The sequence below is a fragment of the Saimiri boliviensis genome, chromosome 21 (assembly GCF_048565385.1).
Source record: "Saimiri boliviensis isolate mSaiBol1 chromosome 21, mSaiBol1.pri, whole genome shotgun sequence".
Taxonomy (NCBI): Eukaryota; Metazoa; Chordata; class Mammalia; order Primates; family Cebidae; genus Saimiri; species Saimiri boliviensis.
Window position 1 is genome coordinate 28,590,863 of NC_133469.1, and position 20,527 is coordinate 28,611,389.

A 20,527-nucleotide genomic window follows, 5' to 3' on the forward strand; every position below is an offset into this window, starting at 1 on the left:
GGAGCTCAAGGGACAGACCGAGGCTGGAGAGAGACATATTTCATATGGGAGTTTTTGGAGTCGAGCTTGTACTTAGTGCAAGAGACTGGGTGAGACCCAGTCCGCATGAAGAAGTGTACACAGGGAAGAGTCCAGAGTCCTGAGATTGTGTGTAGAGTGTGTAGGGTTCAGCCATTGAGGAGGAGCCAGGGAAGGAGATGGGAAGGAAGCAGCCAGGTAGGGAGGAGGGAAGCCAGTAGCATGCCACTGTATCCACACTTAGTAATGTTAAGTGGCTTCACTTGAAGCCAAGTGAAGAAAATCTCTCTAGATGGAGCAAGCAATCAGTTGTAATAAATACTGTTGATGATTCAGGTAAGCTGAGCCTAAGAATGGCCCACTGGATGTGGAAAAATGAAGATCATCGGTGATCTTCACAGCCCAGGTCTCAGTGAACGTAAGGGAGAATGAAAGAGGAAGAATTGGCAAAATCTGGACGACTCTTCTGAGTAACTTTTTTTCTGAAGGAAGCAGATGGTGGCTGGAGTTGGATGTGGGTCAAAGTTCTTTGTTATTTTTACTTGTTTTGTTTCAAGAAGGGAGCTGTTATGGCAAGTTTATCCGCTGATGGGAATGGTCCAGTAGAAAGAGAAACACATATGATTAGAGAAGGGGATTGATCACTGGAGTGATGTGGCTTGACTGGTGTGGGCAGAGGAACACAGAATTCCCATGGCGGGGCCGTCAGCATGGACAGGCATTCACAGGACAGGCAGGGGACAGGTACATGAGCTCATCTGGGGAAGGTTGGCAGGGTGAGTGTGGCAGAAGTCTGGCATGGGGCAAATAATTCCTTCCTGTTTTCTTAGGGGAAAGGAAGCAGGGACATGAACCAGGACTGAGGAGGCAGAGCTGGAGAGTTGAAGAGAGAGTTATGAAAGTTGTCTTGCAGCTGCAATCACGGACTTGCAATAGGTACTATTTAAAATGATACTAGTTGACTTGGGTCGTTTTTTTTTCCTCCAGTCATTTGTATCTGTGTAGACGCAGGTGTGAAAAAGACCAGCACTTGGACTCAATCTGCTTTGAAGTTTTGCCAAGTTCAGTGTAAAGGAGGAAAGAGAACACGAATATTAGAATTGAAAGCAAAGAAGTGAATATGACAATGGGCATCTACCTGCCTGTCCCCACCTTTCTTTGTCTCTACATCTCACTCTCTACACACGTGCACACACACACACACACACACACACACACACACACACACACTCCCCACACATATATACCTAGACACCTAGAGGGGACATGGAGAGAGATGTTTGTAACTTTTAGAAATACGACAGCTGTCAGCTATGTGACAGCTCCATAATTGTGAAGTGAGCTGCATACATTGTGATCTGAACGTGACTGTTGTATTTGTTCTGCATCAGTGTATCATACTTTCTCCTATCAAGCCAAAGAACAAAAGCAAAGAAAAACCATGGTTGAGAAGGAGGAAGTCAGGAGCAACAACCAAAATCTAGACGTGCGTGGCTGAGATGCTTCTCTTCTCCAGCTCCATGTGTCTTTAAAACAAAGTACCTGGTTCTCAAAGAATCGTGAATGATTCTCTCTTCTTCTCATCCAAATGCCCTTGAGTTCCTTCCCTTACCCTTCAGAGGCATAAATCTCAGTGGGGCCAATTTGGGACAAGCAGATTCTCATCAGTGTTTAATTCAGGTACAAGAAAATTTCTGGAACACAGGCAGAGGGCAGGAGGCTAAATTCAGCTGGGAGGTAGGGAGGGTGTGGACAATGGCCATTGATACTATAAGACTGTTAAATCTTGTTGAGAAAGTCTCCTAATTATGTGATTCAGCTCTTAGATAAAGGATTATTTTTAAGCACAGATAGCTTTTTCTGTAATAGCTGTTCCTTTTCTTGGGCAGAGAGCCAGAGGACAAGAGAAGATGTCCCAGTGACCCATCTGACTCCAAGTTCTGTGTGTTCAGCAAGGCATAGCAGCACCCAGCTGGGTGCACAACCTCCCAGAGCAAGGGACTGGGGCTGGGGGTGAGGGTGGGGTATGGGCAGAGAGTTGCTCTTGAGCCCAACCCCTATCAGTTGTAAATGGCTGAACAGAGCCTTGCACAAGGAAAGATTTTGAGAATCAATTAGAAAAACTGTAGGGATTGATTGATAATGTCTGCCATAAGCACAGAGTTGGAGAGCAGTGATACACATATCAACTGTCAGCCATTTGTAATCTGTAGAAATCTGCTGGAGGAATTGATTAGCAATGTCTGCCATGAGCATAGAAGCAGAGAGTGGTGGTACATATGCCACGTATCTGCCATTTGTGGACCAAGGATGTTTTTGTGGAAAGCTTATCAGTCCAGCTAGATGGCAGTGTGGCTCTAAGGCAATAGGGTAGAGTTTCAGTAGACCCCTGCAAAAGATAAATCAAAATCCTGCATCACTAGTGTATTATTCAGTGACCTTAAGAAAATGACTACAACTCTTGAAGCTTCTTTTTTTTTTCCATAGGTGCAATGGAGGTAACAACCACTACTTCATTGGTTGTTGTGAGAATAAAACAACTATTAAAGTTCTTGGTGTAATGTAAATTTTGATATGGGCTCAAGACATTGTTAATTTGGTTATAATTATTTCTATTATTAATTTCTGATATAATGTCAACTATGTGCCAAGTATTCTGTTTGGTCCTTTTATGTATATTAACTTATTTGTTTCTCATAATAGCTCTGCAAATTAGGAACCATTCATTGTCTCCATTTCACGGAAGGGGAAAGTGAGTTTCGTAGAGGGTAGGTGATGCATGCATTGACACAGACAGCACAAATGGATCCAGGATATAAACCCAGATGGAGAGATTCCAAAGCCATTGCTTTATATCTCTACTCTGTCACTCTCTTAGCACTGCCAGCCTAAGATCCTAGTTTTCTGGGTCTGATCCCCAGTTCCTTTGAAGACCTACTATGTGTCTTGAGCCAAGTTGCACCTCCACATGCCACTCAGTCTTCACATCCTGGAAAGAGACAGTTGGAATAGACCCATGGTTTCTACACTCTGTTCTTTAGAGTTTCAGGAGTCTGAAGAGTTTCCCCGGGATGGAGGAAGATTTGTATCCCCACCTCCACTCAAACCTGAGCATCTCTCATTTGCTCTATTTTCTGTGTCAGAATTCCAGGCATAATTTAATTTGGAAAGGGATCCTGCTGCTGAGAAAAGTTAGGAAACTATCTCTTTAGATGATGGTAGTTGTCATTTACTCAGCATCTATTATATGCCAAGCCTTTCAGATGTGCTGTTTACAACCTGCAGTAACAAAATAAGGTAAGCATCATTATTCACATAATTTTTCAGAAAAGGAAACCGAGATTCAGAGAGGTTCAATCCCTGGCTAAGGTCACCTCGGTAGTTGGGCCAAAGCAGGGAGTCCAATTCAGATCTCTCTTGATTTTGAAGCCCGTAATTAAAGCTTCAGGCTGCTGAATCACATCTCTTATTGAAGGCGGTACACAGCTGTATTATTTCGTTATCAGGAGAAAAGGCATTCCCAGACATGAACAGTCCAAGTGATGGCCATGAGGTCAGCTGAGATGTGTTTGGATTCCTCAGCTGTAGATCTCTCCAGCCGCCGAGGGCGGCAACCTATTTTCACAAGCAATGTTCTTCTTCTTTGAGAACTATCCAAACATAATGAGCATCAGTTGCAATGCAGAACAGAGAAGGGGATTTCGCCAGCCGAGACCGCATGCCCAGAAAACTTTTTTAGTCTTTTGGGAGCTTTGCTGGCAAACATAATTTGAAAATCTTTCTCTTCAACATGCTGTCTCCTGTCAAAGAATAGGATTCTCATGCATATTTCATCCTGTTACGTTTTAATTAAAAGCTATCATCTATTTATTTTTCAGCTGTTTTGGAGGAAAGGAATGGAAGCCTTCTTTCTACAAACATTTGTTATGCCCCTTTGATGTGCCAACCCTGTAGTGGACCCTGGGACATTCCAAGGTGAGTGCACAACAATCCCTCCCCTCAAGGCCATTGCAGTCCTGTTGTAGCGGGAGGCAGTAGATATGTAAATTAAGTATAATAAAGGATGCCAAATGCTGTGATTGAAGCATTTTCATTGGGGGATTTCTCACTGGCACCCTCTGAGTCAAATTCAACCCTTTAGCATATTTTGAAGTCATCATAAATATCAAAATCATGGCCAAGAATCATCAGGAAGTGTCTGTAAGAATCTATATTAGAGGATCCCCCTGCCACACACACTAATCAGAAGATCTGGAAATCCCAATTCTGTATTCCCACAGGGCCATCATCAGCTGGAATTAAGTAATGGCTGCTCGCTGTTAGAAGAGCTCATTTCTTCAACTGGCTTCAGTTACCACCACTCCCTATTGCTGCACTGGGTCTACTGGGCTTATGTATGCTGCCTCCCTGGCCTCTGGAGGGTTTTAGTTTACAACCTTTGATAGGAGCATAAGATGAAAATATAGCCGGATGCAGTGGCTCATACCTGTAATTCTAGCTCTTTGGGAGGCTGAGGTGGGAGGATCATGAGGTCAGGAGATCAAGACCATCATGGCCAACATGGTGAAACCTCATCTCTACTAAAATACAAAAAATTAGCAGGACATGGTGGTACACACCTGCAGTCCCACTACTCTGGAGGCCAAAGCAGGGGAATGGCTTGAACAATAGAGGTTGCAGTGAGCCAAGACTGTGCCACTGTACTCCAGCCTGGGCGTCAAAGCAAGATTCGGTCTCAAAACAAACAAACAAACAAAAAAGAAGTTAAGAAAACACAGAGGAGTCAGTGGTTACTTCTATGCGGGTGAGAGTCAAGAATGGCTTTAGAGAAGTTACCACAGAACACATCGCTGCTGTGAAACCATTGGCCCCAACTTGCTGTTTGTCAGATCTTGCCCTAGAATACACAGCCTGGGCTCTAAGGCTAGCTCACATCCTTAGGCAAATTACATAGACCCCAATTTCCTCATGTTTTACAATTGTTGCTTTCTGGTAGAGGTAGGCATTAAAAAAAAGGGTTCAGGGAAGGAAGGAAGGAAAATAAGGATGGAGGAAGGAGTTGTTGCATTATCTTCTCAGACTTTTCGGTGAGAATCGTGCAGGGGACTATGAACGTGCTTACACACTTTAAAGTAATATTTACATGTAAAGTGTTTTTATTCTTCCTTTTTATTACTTATTTTTTGAGATGGGGTCTCACTCTGTTTCCCACATGGGAGTGCAGTGGCACAGTCAGGGCTCACTACAGCTTCAATTTCTCTGGCTCAAGCGATCCTCCCACCTCAGCCTGTTAAGTAGCTGGGACTACAGGTGCCCACCACCATGCTCAGCTACTTTTTGTATTTTTTTTAATAGAGACAGGGATTTGCCATGTTGCCCAGGCTGGTCCCAAACTCCTGGGCTCAAATGATCCACCTGCCTTGGCCTCCCAAAGTGCTGGTTTTACAGGCTTGAGCCACCATGTCGAGCCGAGGTGTTTTTAAGAACAGAGTTACATTTCCGCAGTTTTCAGAAAGCATTGCGTGGAATCATAGAACAGTGAGATTCTACTTTAAAACCATGGATTATCAAAGACATTTGGGAAATAGGGTTCAACTCAATTATTACTGTTGCTGATATGCTGTAGTATTTGTTGGAGCCTTTATTATGCCTTAAAGTGCAGCATGTGTTCTCAATAGAGGAAGATCTCTGGGTTTCTCATGCCTGGTTAGCTGGGGAACCCATTTTTCACAGAGCGAAGGACAGAAGTTCTGTGGAACATACTTTGAGAAGTGCTGAGCGGATTTAATGCATGTGGACACAGGTCCTTAGGAGAAGTGACACGCTCATTATCACAGAAAGAAACAGCAACAAAGACTGTAGATGCTGATGCTGAATTTTAGTCCACTGCTGTTTATTGACAGTGTCTTTTCCCAGTGATTCTTTTTTAATGACTACCATTCTTTGTTGATAATGTCTTTCTCCAGTGATTCTTCCCCATCAACTGTCATTCTTCTCACCCTTTAGGCTGATTTTGGGCTTCTGTTGACCCCACAGTTCCCCACAGCTCCCCACTCCTCCATGCTTCTCCCATGCCAACATTTAACAGATTTATTGTAATCCACTAGGTGATAATTACTGTGAGGTCAGATTGCCCCGGTCTTAACATGTCTGTCTTGTATACTACTAAATCCTCATAACCTAGCATGTAGGCTAATCGAATATATGTGTATACTCCCTGGAGTATAGTGCCTGATACATATATTCTCTCTCTTTGATACATTTTAGATTTCACTTATATTACTTTATATATAGCAATTAGATTGTCTAGATAGGTAGATGATAGATAGATAGTATATATACTTAGGTGGTTAAAACCTAATATACATCTAATATATGCTTATATAGATACATGGATGGAACCTAATATATATCTAATATATACTCAGATAGATAGAATGTAATATATAATACCATACTCATATAGATTGATAGAGAACAAGAAGGATGGAATCTAATATATATCTAATATGTACTCAGATAGAGGATAGATAAATGGATAGAATCTAATATATATACATAAAATATATTCAGATAGTTGGAAGATAGATAGATGGATAGAACCTAATATATCTAACATGCCCTCAGGTAGAAAGATCAGAATAAAATGAAATAATAAGGAACAAATTTCTCTTCATGGTTATGCTATCACATAAAACTTGAAGATATAAGATCTTTTGCGAAGCACCCAAATAATTCAAGAGGTGAGGGAAAAACAAAATTTTTATGCCAATTATCCGACAAACAGCTTGTCTGGGTGTTTGTCCGACTTCCCTTCTGGGTCTGCTGCTTCAGCGTGCTCCAGCAGACACAGCCTCGCTCTGCTTCCAAGTAAATTACCCTCCGAGTCAGTCACACTCTTGCAAGCATGATGGAATTTTCTTTTGCTTCACAAAGTGTTTCCACAAAGTTTGCCTTTGATTTGCCTTCCCAAGGCTTCGCAGCCTCCCAGCTTCTCCCAGAGATGTTCCTTTGATAAAAGCATGCAGTCTTTCTGGTTTCCGTTTTGCTCTGTGCATTGAAAGTCGACGGGGAGGCAGATTTTGCTGGAAAATGAGCAGCGTATTTCAGCCCATGGGACCTGAATTTCACGGTAGCTCCAGGCTCCAGGTTCTGAAGCTGGCAGCGGAGGGTCTGCACAGAAATCCACGACCTCAGACGAAAGAGGACAGCAATGGATAGGTTCTCACCATATTCCAGACCTAGAAACTAAGAATTAGACAGGGGAGGAGCTTCTCTCTGTCTTCGGAGGTCACATTTCCCTGAGGCAAGAGGGATTTTGTATTTTTTCAACACTTCCCCTTAGATCTGTGTGTATGTGTGTGTTTGTTTACTTGGTTGTTCTTTGTGTGTGTGTGTTTTTTTTTTTTTTTCGTTTTTTTATTTTTTTGTAGCCACAGTTTCCTCAGCTCTGCTTTGAAAGAGGCAGCATGGTATAACAGTTAAAAACCCGGCATCTGAAGTCCGATTGCTGGAGTCTATATCCTGGTTCCACTAACTCTTCTGCTGTGTGAACTTGGGCGAGTAAATAGACCTCTGTGACTCAGTTGCCTCATCTGTAAAATGGAGGCAATCATAGGTTGTTGTGTGGATTAAATGGGCCAATCTGTGTGACGTACTTAGAACCTAATAAGGACTATAGATGTCCTTGCTACTCTTATTACCCGTAAATGTCATTTTTATTTTTCTGATACATCCTCTTTGAAGACTTCCTTATGTTGCACGTTCGACATGTTTGCCTGAAAAGCGTCCTTATATTTCAGAATAGAGTTTGCATCTAGCTCTTTATCGGCCTCATGGTTACACGCATGCATCCACTCAACCTAACACATATTCTCAGGCTTACTAAGTGCAAGAACTCCCGTGAGCAGAGGGTACCTGGCAGAGAGCAAAACAGACAAAATTTCTACTCTCTTGCCCCTTACATTCTAAGTCTTACATATAAGCAAACTATGATTACCCTCATTAGAAAACTTACCTTACTCGTCTAAAAAGACTTGTAGGGAGCTTATTGTATTCCAGGGAGTGTTCTGAGAATTTTACAAATAGTAAGTCATTCAGTCCTCATGACAATACTCTCAATATTGTTTCTATTTGGCAGAGAAGGAAACTGGGTCGCAGAGAAGATAAACAAATTGCTCAAGTTCACACAATTATTAAATGGTGAAGACATCCTATGTAACCTTTCTCCCGATTTGCCCAGTCCTGGCCATAGGTCTCAGCCTTCAGTTTGATTTAATTAGAGCTGCTGAATTGGCTAAATTGTCATTAGCACCATCTCAGCGTCAGCACGTTTACTGAGCATATCAGCTTGGTACCAATCTTCAGCCATGAAGTGGTTTGTCTACTTCTTACATATTAATTTGGTAAACAATAGGAAAATATCCCTGCAAAAAAAAAAATTCATATCTCTGATTCCTGAGATAGGCCCTGATTACAGAACAAGGCAGGGGGGTTCAAAACACCCTTGGAGCATCATTTTTTCATTCATTCATTCAATCATTTATTTTTATTTTTATTTATTTTTTTGAGACAGAGTCTCTCTCTGTCACCCAGGTGACAGTGCAGTGGAGCCACCTTGGCTCACGGCAACCTCTGTCTCCCAGGGTCAAGCGATTCTCCTGCCTCAGCCTCCAGAGTAGCTGGAATTACAGACACGTACCATCACACCCGGGTAATAGTGTGCCACCCCGCGCTACATGCCACTTCTCCTGAGGCTGCCTCATTAGAATATCCTTCGCAATTGAGCATTTATAGGTGCTGGTTGCTGTGCTAGGCACTTGGGCTACATTTTCTGGTTTTATTCTTACATCAGTTCTTACACCATCTTTACATTATTTATTTTTTTCTTTTTTTGAGATGGAGTCTCGATCTGCCACCTAGGCTGGAGTGCAGTGGCGTGATCTCAGCTCACTGCAACCTCCACCTTCCAGGTTCAAGTGATTCTCCTACCTCAGTCTCCTGAGTAGTTGGGATTACAGACACGTGTCACTATGCCCGGCTAATTTTTCTATTTTTTAGTAGAGATGGGGTTTCACCATATTGGCCAGGCTGGTCTCAAACTCCTGACTTCGTGATCAGCCCACCTCAGCCTCCCAAAGTGCTGGGATTACAGGCATGAGCCACCACGCCTGGCCATCATCTTTACATTCTTACATCATTATTCTCCTCATTTTAGAGATGGAAAAATGGAAGTTCCTCAAAACTTGGGTGTTGCACAAACCAGCACTGCCAGTCAAGCACTCTGTCTGCAAACACTGTGTGGTCTCCTAACATATACATCACTGAGACACAGCCAAGGGAAACTTCTGGGGTCTCACATTTTCCTCTCCTGTCACATGGGCTTTCACATTTTCCTCTGCAACAGAATAAAATAAGAAGCAGACATGTGTTTGCAAAGGTCATGGAATTCAAATAAAGTGCGTGATACTTCCTTCTCTCCTGCAGAAAGCATAAGGAAATATAGCAAGACGGCATTCACTTTGAATTCATTGCCAGGTCAGTTCCTGTGCCTTGGGAAAGCCCACGACCTGCAGAGGAGGGGAGCATCCAAGAACCAGTGGGCTGTTCCCCTAGAATGGAACCATGCTGCTGCAGGAAGCCTCTCATACCGGGAAAACAAGCAGGAAATAATGGGCATCACCACTTCCTGTGAACAATGGGGAGGTGTGGAAAATAAATCTATGCCGCAGAGAAGAACATTTCCACGGCAAGGGGCAAACGGTGCTTTATCCGCAAACGTCTCCCAATATACTGTCTCTGTCCATAGATTTCCTTTTTAATTTTTTGAGACAGGGTTTCACTCTGTTGCCCAGGCTGGAGTACAGGGGTGCAATCTCAGCTCACTGCAATCTCCCAGGTTCAAGCAATTCTCGTGCCCCAGCCTCCCAAGTAGCTGGCACTACAGGTGCACACCATTATACCCAGCGAATTTTTTGTATTTTTAGTAGAGACAGGGTTTTGCTGTTAGCCAGGCTGGTCTCCAACTCCTGGCCTTAAGTCATCCACCTGCCTCAGCCTCCCAAAGTGCTGGGATTACAGGCCTGAGCCACCATGCCTAGCCAGATTTCTGCCATTACTGTCATCCTCCTAAGAGTACCGTAAGTGCTTAGTCCATCATTAACACGCTAGTAGGAATTAGTGAGACTTGAGAGCAGAAAATGCCTTGGGCTGGGCATAGAGAAATGTGGCTTTTAAATCACTGTGTGTGTAGAGAGACTTTATTAACACTGTGGCTGTAGGCGAATCACATTTCCCTCTGCAGAATGCGGAAGATGACAAATAGATCAAAGGTGACACACGGTCTGTGAGCCACTTGCATCCCAGAGGTCTATTTTGTTTTGCCTTTGATATATTTTTTAAGTTTTTTTGATTGAGACAATTTCAGATTGGGTTTGTCCCAGAACCCAGCGTTCCCTGATGTCTCGTCTGTGGCTGCCTCTCACATTCATGACAACTGACTGACCTCTGTATTTATTTGGTTTTAATCCAGGATTGGAAACATCCGTCCTGGATTCTGATGCAATGATAAAAAGCTGAGAGTGGAGCCCTGAAAGGGTGGGACTCTGGTCAGGTGAGTCTCAATGAAAGGGAAGGTAAAATATCAGTCTTCACAAACACACTGTTTTCTTCGGGAAGGGAGAACTGGGGTAGGAAATCGCCAGGTACCAAGGAGATGGATAGAGTGCCATTTCTCCTATGTTTTAGTGTCTTTGCTTTATGCAAGGTATGTACATAATGAAAGCATCCTGGGATCTAGTCTCAGCACAAAGGTTCAAACCCAACCCAAAACCCACAAGGAATATTTCCATGGGCGAGTTATCAGACCTCTCAGAGGCCCTTAACTGATGAGCGAATGATAGTCATTTCATTCTCTTCTTTTTGTTAGTTCTTATGTAATGCAAGGTCTTTCCTTAAACTTTTTTTGACAAATAATAATTGTTCATATTCATGGGGTACGTAGTGACATTTCAATACATATATAGTGCTCAGATCAGGGTAATTTTGTATTCATATATATATATATATATATATATAATTGCATTTTAGGTTTTGGGGTACATGTGAAGAACATGCAAGATTGTTGCATGGCAATGTGGTTTGCTGCCTTCCTCCCCAGCAAAAGAAACAATCATTAAACTGAATCGGTAACCAACAGAATGGGAAAAAATTTTTGCAATCTACCCGTCTGACATAGGGCTAATATCCAGAATCTACAAAGAACTAAAACAGATTTACAAGAAAAAAACAAACCGACTCATTCAAAAGTAGGTGAAAGATATGAACAGACACTTTGCAAAAGAAGACATATATGAAGCCGACAAACATATGAAAAAATACTTATCATCACTGGTCATTAGAGAAATGCAAATTTTGCATTCTTTAATAAATCTTTCCCTCTGTCTCCCTTCCGCCATCCTTCCCACCCTCTAGCATTCTTTCTTCTACATTTTACCTTTACGAGATTAACTTTTGTTTGCTTCCCCAGGTGAAGGAAAACGTGCAGTATTTGACTTTCTGTTCCTGGCCTATTTCACTTAACATAAACGTCATCCAGTTCCATCCATGTTTTTGTGAATAACGGGATTTTTTAAAAAACTTTTTTGGGGTACATGTGCAGATCGTGCAGCTTTGTTACATAGGTATACATGTGCCATGGTGGTTTGTTGCATCCATCCCCCCAAAATGAAGGGATTTTTGATTTTTTTTATGGCTGAATGGTATTCTATTGTGCATACATGGCACATTTTCTTTAACCATTTATCTGTGGTTGGATACCTAGGCTGATGCCTTATCTTGGCTATTGTGAACAGTACTGCAATAAACATAGAAGTGCAGATATCTCTTCAAAGTACAGATTTCCTTTCCTTTGGATAAATTCCCAGTAGTGGAATTGCTGGATCATATGGTAGCTCTATTTGTGGGTTTTTGAGGAACCTCCATACTGCTCTCCATAGTAGCTGTACTCGTTTACATGCCTACCAAGAGCGTATAGGGGTTTCCTTCTCTGCACAGCCTCTCCAGCATTTGTTATTTTTTGGCTATTTGATAATAGCCATCCTGACTGGGGCGAGATGATACCTCATTGTGGCTTTGATTTGCATTTTCCTGAATGCAAGATTTTCTATGTACACTGTCCCTACTCCATGAAACAGTGTGGAAATTGTTTTCACCACTTTGTAGATGAGAACACTGAGGCTCAATGGACGAATAGGTGGCAGAAAGTCACACAGTGAGCCATGGGCAAGATTCCAGCCCTCATCTCTCCAACCTTCAAAGCCCACACACCTTCCATGTTGCCATGACAACCCCACGCTTCACTTGTCAAGCAGGGGTGTTGACTAAACTCACCTCCTGGAGCAGGTGAAGACTGCTTGCCTATAGCTGCCAAGGGAGAGCACAGTGCTAGCCACAGTTGCAGGGCTGCAGGCCCTCCCGGATCCCAGCTGGCTGCAACTTAGTTATTTCATCTAGAAGCTTCTTGCTCATGAAGAATTCCATTTCCTGTTACTGGTGAATTCTAGGCAATGAAGAAGGAGCTGCCCAGAGGAATTCTCTTCTTGCCAGCTCCCTTGATTTAGTAAGCAATTATCAAGCTGCTATCCTCAGACTGCCCACAGGCCTGAGAGGGAGAAGAAGCCTGGCTTTCGGCCGGAATTATTGTCGGTGTTGTTTTCTTCCAATTGGTAAATTCCCTTGGCTTGTTTCTGAACAGAGCAGGATGAATGCTGAAAGCAAGATGGGAGCCCTGATGAGCCGTTTTCTTTCAGAATCCATCTCAAGACAAAGAGAAGGCCCGTAAGGAAGAAGGGACCCAGGGCATGCTGGAAACTCAAGATCGCTTCCACAAACTGTTCCCTAAAGGAGTTACCGTGCAGCGAGTGGCCCATTCGAAAACAATAAAACAGTGATGAAGATTAGGCCAGGAAGTTTTAGAGGGAAAAAAAAATTCACAGGGGCCATGTGCAATGGCTCACACCTGTAATCCTAAGACTTTGATAGGTCAAGGTAGATGGATGGCTTGAGCCCAGGAGTTCGAGACCAGCCTGGGCAACATAGTGAGACCCCCATCTCTACCAAAAATAATAATAATAATTTTAAAAATCAGCCAAGCAGGGTGGCATATGCCTGTGATCCCAGCTACTCGAGAGGCTGAGGTGGGAGGGTTGCTTGAGCCCACAAAGTTGAGGCTGCAGCGAGCTGTGATCTCACCACTGCACTCCAGCCTGGATAACACAGCAAGACTTCTACTCAAAAAAAAAAAAAAAAAAAAAAAAAAAAAAAAAAAAAAAACATTATAAGGCACTTCCCTTGGCCATACATTATCCTAGTTGATCTGAGTGGCTTTGTTTTTTCCCTTTTTTATTATCATTATTATTATATTATCATTACCATTCTTCTCCCCATTGAGTTTCATGGCCGGTTGTAAGGGGTTTTTCTCTGGAATAGAACAAGACATAAATTCTCTGAACATTTTCCTCCCTCAGCCTGAAGATACAGTGATCTTTTTACTGAGCGGATTGACTCCTCCCGGTCAAGAGGAGGGCTGGAGAGTTATCCAGCAAAGTGGGCCTTGATTTCCACAAATCATACTAGAAATTTGTTACCTCTATATACATTTATTTGTCCTTTTTTGAACTATTTCCATTTATGTATTTACTTGATACAGAGTCTTGCTTTGTCTTTCAGGCTAGAGTACAGTAGCAGGATCACAGCTACTGCAGCCTCAACCTCCCAGGTTCAAACGATCCTCCCACCTCAGCCTTCCAAGTAGTTGGGACTACAGGTGCACACCACCATGCCTGGCTAATTTCTTGATTTTTTTTTTTTTAAAGATGGAATCTCACTATGTTTCTCAGGCTGGTCTTGAACTCCTGGCCTCAAGTGATCCTGCTACTTCACTCCCTCAAAGTGCTGGGATTACAGCACTGTGCCCGGACTTTTTTGAACGTTCAGAGCCTGCCTGAGAACCATGATCTCATGCAAGCCTAATCTCAGCCCTTTCCCATTTTACAGATGGAAAAACTGAGGCCCAGAGTGTTTGGGTGGTTTGCCCAAGGGCACACAGCAAGTTCCAGCAGAACTGGATCTGGATGGACCTTCTGATCCCTGTCTCCACCAGGTGGCAAGTAAGAGTCTGTTCAATTCCCAGGCTGGACTCCCGTCCATAGATACAGACTGGACACTCATATGGGGTGTACCAGCCAGGAGATGGGTCTCATGAACCTTCATGCTGGTGGAGGCACCTGAGCTCTCTCACCTGGATGGACATGGACAGAGGGCTTTGGGACAAAGTCAGAAATCCACTGGTATCTCTGTTGCGATTGAACCTGCGGTCTTCACTGATTCTCTCAACACCTGTGTCTCTTCCACTTTGTACTTCTGTCTCTGCTTCTTTCTCCACACAACCCCTAAAGAGACGCACACACACGCATGCACACACACACATCCCGCTCTTATCGGACAGTTTTCCTCTTCTTCCACAAGTGATATCAAGGACATAAACACAGCTCTTTCTCTCCAAATCAATAGAAGTCATTGATCTGCAAGGTGTTAAATTTTTCACTCCCTTGTTCATTCTAAAGGTAAGTTTCGCGTCTCTTTGTTCCCTCTATTTGATACCGTAATTGGGGCATTTTCTTGATTCCTTAATTCAACAGCTCAATTTTGGAAGTGCTCTTTCCATGGTCTCCCTGTGGGCCTCATTCCCCATGTTTCTCTCCCTTCCCCCTCTTCATTCATTCCACACCTGGTTTGTGTAATATCCTTACAATTGATATCTTTCAGGAAAAAAAAAATGATTTAAAATATCTTCAGATCATTTTAAAGCTGTGTTAGCAACGGCACTGCCGCTCTAGTTGAAAAGACTCCCGGCAAATCCTCTTCTTGCCATTCAGGGACAAAGAAATAAAGCAAGGAGGGGAGACAAAATGATTACACAAATCCTGTGTTTCAGATCTTTGTTCTTCAGCTTCCCTATCAAATATTAGCAACTCGCCTCAAGGTGAAAAGAGGAAAAATAAGATCTCAGATCGAAACAGCAGGAGTCGCCAAGCAGCATCTTCTTTTAGCTCCTGGATTCAGTTCACCCCACCCCAATGAGGCCCTCCCATGGGACTTTCTGCTTCTGACTCAAGCAGAACTGGGCTCATAGCCCAGCTCGGCCACTTAATGGCTGCGTAATCTTGAGTACTAATTGAACCCTCTGAGTTTTCAGCTCCTCTTCTGTTACTCACAGATTTATTAAAATAGTAGCGATCGTCTGTTCTCTGTGATAGTATCAGACAGTATGAGGCACTGTTAGTGATGCTGACTGCAGCATCCAGTGGGTCCTAAGCACCCTCAAACAGGATTCTCAATCCATCCTCATTATAGCCCTACAAGGGGCTGATGTGATGATTATACCCATGGCACAGGTGCAGATACTGAGGACCAGAGAGGCTCAGACACTTACCCAGGGTCACACAACTTGTCTGCAGCTTGCAGGAACTGATTTTTTTGAAGCCTGTCTTCCTAACCACACATGAAAATGTTCAGATGCTATGATTCCTTACCTAGTACATACTTAGAAACTTTTTGTTCCTGCTCTTCTCCCAGAAAGGACACCATCAGGACGAGGGATCAGTCTCCGAGCTTGGCATAATAACTCTCTGTGTACCTTCTCTCTAGAGGACTCGGGAATAAAGACCTCTTTAATTAGTAGAATGATACGCTTTGGGGCCAAGGTAAAGAGACAATAAAGCAACTCCCAGAGCAGACAATTACGTGAACCTGAGCCAAGCACTTCTTCCTGACACGGGGGAGATTAATGGTCTATAAAGTGGTGCAACAGCTATGAGGTTCGGCCTGTGGCTTCTGGAGGGCGGTCAACCTGCAGGGGTTTTGGAGTTGCAGATTGAAAATACGTCTGACCTCCCTTTGTCCCTGTATGGGCCAGTCCGCTGCGGTCATTGAAGCCCCATCTGGCCAGGATCAGCAGACCCCGCCATGGCATAGGGTCCAGAAAACCCACTGCAGTCTTAGTTCTGGGACTGATCCCAGCTACCTGAGAAGAACTCCGAGTGCATACATGCCTATTCTGTTGTAACTGACCAGGCTACCTTGTTCTCAAACTTGCTGGTCTGTTTACACACTTGAATGATCAAAGACCCCAAAGAACTTTTGTTTATGGGGGTTGTAGCAACAACATTTCCAGTATCAGAAATTAAGCTAGAAATGTTTGTGAAAACATGCATTTATTAATTTATAAATAACAATAATAGGCCGGCGTGGTGGCTCATGCCCGTAATCCCAGCAGTTTGGGGAGCTGAGGCAGGTGCATCATTTGAGACCAGGAGTTCAAGATCAGGCCAACATGGTGAAACCCTGTCTCTATTAAAAATACAAAAATTAGCCGATGTGGTGGTGCATGCCTCTGATCCCAGTTACTTGGGAGGCTGAGGCACAAGAATTGCTTAAACCTGGGAGGCAGCCAGGCGCGGTGGCTCACACCTGTCATCCCAGCACTTTGGGAGGCCGAGGCGGGTCGATCACAAGGTCAAGAGATCAAGACCATGGTGAAACCCCATCTCTACTAAAAAACCACACACACACACAAAAATAAGCTGGGCGTAGTGGCACACACCTGTGGTCCCAACTACTCGGGAGGCTGAGGCAGGAGAATTGCTTGAATCTGGGATGTGGAGGTTGCAGTGAGCCGAGATCGTGTCACTGCACTCCGGCCTGGCACCTGGTGACAGAGCAAGACTCTATCTCAAAAAAAAAATTTTTTTAAACACCTGGGAGGCAGAGGTTGCAGTGAGCCGAGATTGCACCGCTGCACTCTAGCCTAGGCAACAGAGCAAGGCTCTGTCTCAAAAGAAAAAGAAAGAAACAATAATAAACATGATAAGTAAAGTATGATGATGATGGTGATGATGAGGATGGTGATGGTTATGATGGTGATGATTATAGCGATGATGATGACGGTGATGGCAAAACGGTGATGATGGTAATAGACATGCTCACATACCAGATTCTGTCTTCCCGTTACACTGAATCTTTAAAACAGTTCCATGAAGTGAAGCTGCTATTCTATTCATTTTACCAACAGGGACCCAGAAAAGCTGAGTCATTTGCCCAAGGGCAGATGTTAAGAAGCAGAGCTGGGATTCAAACCCAGGCAGTCAAGTTCCAGGGACTGTTCCTTGGCTGTCAGAACGTGTGTACGGTCCCTGTTACAGAGAGCAGTCTCAGACAGAGATTTGTCGGCCAAGGTGGTAAATCTCCCGAGTTCCACTCAGCAACTAAAAACACAGCGTGCACGCTAAATAGGCAAGGCTTGATTTACGCGGTGTTATGTTTGTTAAATATTTGATCTGGGAGAATTAAATGGCATTTTCTCTCTAGAGGACTGGGGCCGTCCGGCCCCCAAGAAATAAAGCTGATGCAAATAGCCCTAATTGTAATCATACTCAAATGTGTACAGTAGACGGGATGCCTCCATATACGCTAGCTTATTTAATCCTCTATTTAAATGATGCTCACCAGTCTCCTAGCAAATCTACCCTCCATTTTTTTGTCCCCACAGCTTCAGCCTTGAACCAGGATTCATCCCTGCTGCTCTGGATTTTTGCTACAGCCTCCGAACTGATAACATTTACCCTGTGGCCCCTGATGCTTCCTCCAGAGGTTTCCTTCAATAACAATGCTAATGGCAGTTAATATTACTTAAACACTTACCATGTGCCAGATAACGCTGCTCAGTACTAGGTGTGGATTATGTTATTTGCTCCTCTCCGTCTATATGACTTACGTATATTACTACATCCCCATTTTACAGATAAGGAAAATGAAGCTTAGAGAAGTCACATAATTTATCCAAGGGCACACGACAGGAGACAGAGGTCTCAGACTTGAGTGCAGCTGCCTGACTCTCCAGCCTGTTTTTACCCGCGAAGCAACCCTACCTCCCATCGGGAAACTTAATCCGTTGTTGCCTCTGTGGACTCGTGGGTCCTTAATGGTCATAAGGTAGAGTCACAGTGATGATGACAGTGATGATAATGGTGGTGATCATACAATGGTGACGGCATTATTCAATATGGCACCCAAGTCCTTCAAAAGCTGATTCCTGACTCATTTCCTGGAGTCTCCTTCCTGACTCACCGATCACCATGCACCCCACTCTCAAGCCGCACCAAAATTCTTCATTCACCTTAACTTATCACAATGCTTCATCTCCGCCCGTGCCGTTTCGTCTCCTGACTGCCATACCTTCCTCACCAGTGACGTTCCTACATAGCCTTGAAGACCTAGCCCCATAGTCCTCCAGGAAAAAAATCATTGATGACTTCCTGTTTCTTCAGGGCACTATCAGAGTGCTCCATTCCCACTTGAATTTAACTTGGTGATGTTGTGTCGCCTTAGAGAAGAGGATGAGCATGGATGCAGAATCGCTGGCCCATACCCAGCCTCTATTACTTACTGTATGCTACTAATTGCCTATGCTCAGGTGATTTTATGAGCCCTAGTGTTGCCATCTGTAAAAATGGGTTTGCGAACAGGGTCATCTACTCTCCCAAGGCTATTCTGATGATACAAGAGGGTGGACTTCCTAGGTTACTGGAGAAGAGGGCAGCCAGATTGTCTAGGCTCAGTGGACTGTGAGGTCTTAGAACTAAGGATGCTGCGGCAGAATGCTTTCACCAGGATGCTCTCTCGGTGCCTGAAAACCAAGAGAGAACCAGGTGTCTGTCAGAATGGCCTAAAAAGGGCATACACCATGTATGTTCTATCTGAAAAAACAGCTCCGATAAATGGAGTGATAGGATGGCAAGAAACAAGGTTTTCTCAGTTCTGGCAGGCCCCTTGGCTTTGGGATGTAGGTCTGATCTCACGGAGCCTGTGTTGGGGTTGGGATGAGACAAGGTATTTTCCAGTCAACCCATGACCCACCAGGGAGTCTGCAGAGGGGTCAGTAGGATAATCTGTGAAAATCACTTACATGGTGCCTGGTGCCAAGTAAGTACTTTGTAAATGTTACCTGTTTTTAGCCACAAGAACAGTGCATTACAGTTTTTTATTTTCTGCTTGAGGTATCTCCCCCACGGTTTCTTTGGGTGAAGAACTGGGATTGTCTCCCCAGCTACCAAAAAAACAAGGCAAAGGGAACCCTGGGCATTGGAAATGACCAAAATGGAACCTGTGTGTAGAGAGGTGTGTGTGTATGTGTGTGTGTGTGCGTGTGTGTGTGTGTGTGTCTGCATGAGCACCGGAATCCCATCTAAGTGAACCATCAGCACACATGCACACGCACATGCACACGCACGCATTTGCACACCCACAGCCTCCCACTTCTCGCATGGTGCTTGCCCCTTCTCTGCCTTGAGCAGCCTCAGCTCAGCCAGTCCCTTCCCATCTTCCTTACAGCGGCATCTCCTCCACCCTCTCTTCTTTCCCCTCCTCGTTACAACTCTTGCCTATTGCCTTATAAACGTTTGCACCATTTCCAAACCCACCGCCACATTCCTCACTCGTACTTTCCTTCCCGTTCCATTTCCAAGTCCCTCCCCCATCTCCAGTCCAGCACCAGGACTTTCAGAGACTTTCAGTCCCCTAAATAGAGGGAAATTGTTGCTGCCTCCAGCAAGGCGAAGAGAAGCTGCCAGCTGGCAGTATCATCATATCCAGTAGGCACAGTGTTTTCAGTGGTGGTGAGACCAAAACCTTCACTCTGTCCACTGACGGGGGTTAGACGTGGTGGGCCCACAGCTCTCCCCACAACTGGGTTTTGGGGTTTTGAACATGGGGTGTCCTCTACCTAAAACTCTCATTCTCACTCCTCCTCCTCTTTGCTTGTCTAGCTTCTGAACTAGTTTCAAGATTCTTCCTAGATATCCCCTCTTCCAGGAAGCCTTCTCTGAGTCTCAGACTGAACCCAGCCTCCTCTGGACTCTCCAGCTGCCTCAGCCTTCCTCATCAGAGCACTCAATAAACTGAGTTCTAACTGCCTGACAGTGATTCCATACACTACACTTGCTCACCACGATATTTCGGAACGTGGTACATAATTCCTCCTCAATCAATTTTTCATAATGAATAATAAAAGGAATGCAGTTTCTCCCTAAGTGAAAAATGACTTGTGTGATACTAAATAATCTTCGGGAATGCTTCCCCAATTTGCCTCCTGCCCCAGGGGCAACCACACAAGGCTTCTGTCCAGCTCAGAGAGTTACCTGCCTCATGACGTGGAAGCCAGCCCTAAAATGACAGAGGATGTGGATGAGAAGCCAATAATGCTCTTCTTTGTCCAGAGTGAAATCATGGGTTTGGGCAGGGACTCAGCACACAGTGCAGTGGTTACCATGAGCTCTTGTTCTTCCATCTTTCCAGGTGGGGAAGTGTTTTCCTCCTAACAAGATACGGGCTGCTGGGTCCTGCACTCCCCTAGGCTGACAACAACTAGGGAAATAAAGCCTATAGTATCGTC

General features: G+C 44.1%; 1 long non-coding RNA gene across 1 annotated transcript; it reads left to right on the plus strand.

Moving 5' to 3' along the window:
* Positions 1-577: 577 nt before the first annotated feature.
* LOC141582588 (uncharacterized) lies at positions 578-19,794 on the plus strand. Its single transcript, XR_012515459.1, has 4 exons — positions 578-3,993; positions 10,550-10,630; positions 14,074-14,642; positions 17,627-19,794. It is a non-coding gene; the product is annotated as an uncharacterized LOC141582588 (long non-coding RNA).
* Positions 19,795-20,527: the final 733 nt, after the last annotated feature.